Raw genomic sequence first — 2,569 nt, 5'->3', positions numbered from 1 at the left:
AATATTATTTTATACTGGAAACAATATATATAATGAATATAATAAAAATTGACAATTTTAAAAATCTTATATATAATTTGTAAATAAATAATATGGTTGACACATTTCCTCAATATTCCATTGTTGATATAGGCGTGGCTGCGTGTTAAGAAGCTTGCTTCCTAACTCCACAATTCCGGGTTCAGTCCCACTGCGCAGTACCTTGGGCAAGTGTCTTTTAATATAGCCCCAGGCTGACCAAAGCCTTGTGGATGGATGTGCTAGACGGAAACTGGAAGAAGCCCGTTGTGTGTGTATATATCTTTAACTTGTTTCAGCCATTTGACTGCGGCCATGCTGGGGCACCGCCTTGAAGGGTCTTTAGTCGAACAAATGGACACAAGGAGTTATTTTTTTTAAAGCCCAGTACTTATTCTATCGGTTCTGTTTTGCCGAACCGCTACGTTATGTGTGTCTTTGTGCAAAAGAGACCGACAGAACAAGTACTAGGCTTTAAAAAAAAAGTCCTGGGGTCGATTTGTTCGACTAAAACTCTTTAAGGCGGGTGCTTCGGCATTGCCGCAGTCAAACGACTGAAACAAGTAAAAGAGTAAATAGAAAGAAAATAGTTCTGGAGGTTACAAGAAAAGAAGGCCGAAGTAGAGGCACAGTTGTGAAGGCGAACAGAGAAAGCAATACTATGTATTAGATGACAATATATGATTAGTTATTCATTAAAAAGCGGAGCTTGTTTAATTAAAGCAAGCCTGATTTTTCGTCTTTTGGAATGAGTCAAGACAGTCTGAATCTACCAAAAAAAAAAAAAAAAAATTGTGCAATACTGCTATTAGCGCCCACAAAAGACAATGATGAAACGAAGACGAATGATATAGAACATGGTGAAAACTGGAATTTCCAGCGAAATATATAAACAAATAGAGAATGTTGGAAATATTAACAAAATGCACAAATGTTTGCTCCTACTAGAAGATCACATAGGAAAACTAGCGAACTGGCAACATCAGTAGCACGTCAGACAAAATGCTTAGCGGCATTTCTTTCGACTCTTTAAGTCGTGAGTTCAAATCTCGCTGAGGTTGGCCTTGTCTTTCACAGGTCTTTTTCTGCTACTGTCAGATTTTAATTTTAAAATAAAGGGAAATTTTTCAAATTTGGTATCTTGGTGTATCTTTTCATGCTGAATCCAATTTTGTTATTCATTTATATTCAGAAAAATGCTTCAGCGGTTTAAAGTTTGATCATTTTTACCCACTCACAAAACAGGATTTAGATACTAGCATTTTCTGCATGAGAGCTGTTTCACAAATTTAAAGCAAGAATATTATGACGACGAAGAATTAATTAACCAAATGAAAGCGAAATATTACGACCACGAAAGTTGTAATAAGTTTTGATATTCTAATGAATAAATTCTTGTGAAATGGCTGGAAAGGTATACTCTTTTACTTGTTTCAGTCATTTGACAGCGGCCATGCTGGAGCACCGCCTTTCGTCGAACAAATCGACCCCAGGACTTATTCTTTGGAAGCCTAGTACTTATTCTATCGGTCTTTCTCCGAACCGCTAAGTTACGGGGGCGTAAACACACCAGCATCGGTTGTCAAGTGATGGTGGGGGGACAAACACAGACACACAAACACACATACATATATATATTTATATATATACATATATACGACGGGCTTCTTTCAGTTTCCGTCTACCAAATCCACTCACAAGGCTTTGGTCGGCCCGAGGCTATAGTAGAAGACACTTGCCCAAAGTTCCACGAAGTGGGACTGAACCCATAACCATGTGGTTGGTAAGCAAGCTATTTACCACACAGCCACACCTTTTATATTCGTGTTCAGGGTAAAGGTTAGGATTAAGGTTTGGGTTAAGGCTATGGTTTTGGGTTTAGGGGTAAGGTTAATGGATTGACTCATCGTCAAAAAACTTACACAGACTAAAAATCACACGCGTTGTGGTGATGGTGGGTCAGACAGCAGACTACAAGTTCACTTGTAAGTCTTAATAAATTTTAAAGAATAAAGTCATGTGAAACGGTCGAACAAGCATGCAAACGATTTAAAAAGAAAATGCACCTGTAGAGAAAATGCACCTGTAGAGAAAATACACATGACGGTGGTTTAAACAGACTACAACTTCGCTTGTTACTATGGATGCAGGCACCAATGTGTCTGTGACTTTTGATAAACTAAAATTACCCAAAATTTGCAACCTTTAAAAGCTATTAACTTTTTACTTATTAATTTATAGCAAAAATGAATTTCATTTTCATAATAAGCATACAAAACTAAATTAGTACACCAAATTTGTAAAACAATGGAAACGAAATTAATAAAAAATAGAAAACTTTGAGAACAACAGGCGCAGGAGTGGCTAAGTGGTAAGTAGCTTGCTTACCAACCAACCACATGGTTCCGGGTTCAGTCCCACTGCGTGGCACCTTGGGCAAGTGTCTTGTACTACAGCCTCAGGCCGACGAAAGCCTTGTGCGTGGATTTGGTAGACGGAAACTGAAAGAAGCCCGTCGTATATATATATATATATATATATATATATATAT

The sequence above is a fragment of the Octopus bimaculoides genome, chromosome 10 (genome assembly GCF_001194135.2).
Source record: "Octopus bimaculoides isolate UCB-OBI-ISO-001 chromosome 10, ASM119413v2, whole genome shotgun sequence".
Taxonomy (NCBI): domain Eukaryota; kingdom Metazoa; phylum Mollusca; class Cephalopoda; order Octopoda; family Octopodidae; genus Octopus; species Octopus bimaculoides.
Note: the sequence above shows the minus strand (reverse complement) of the source record.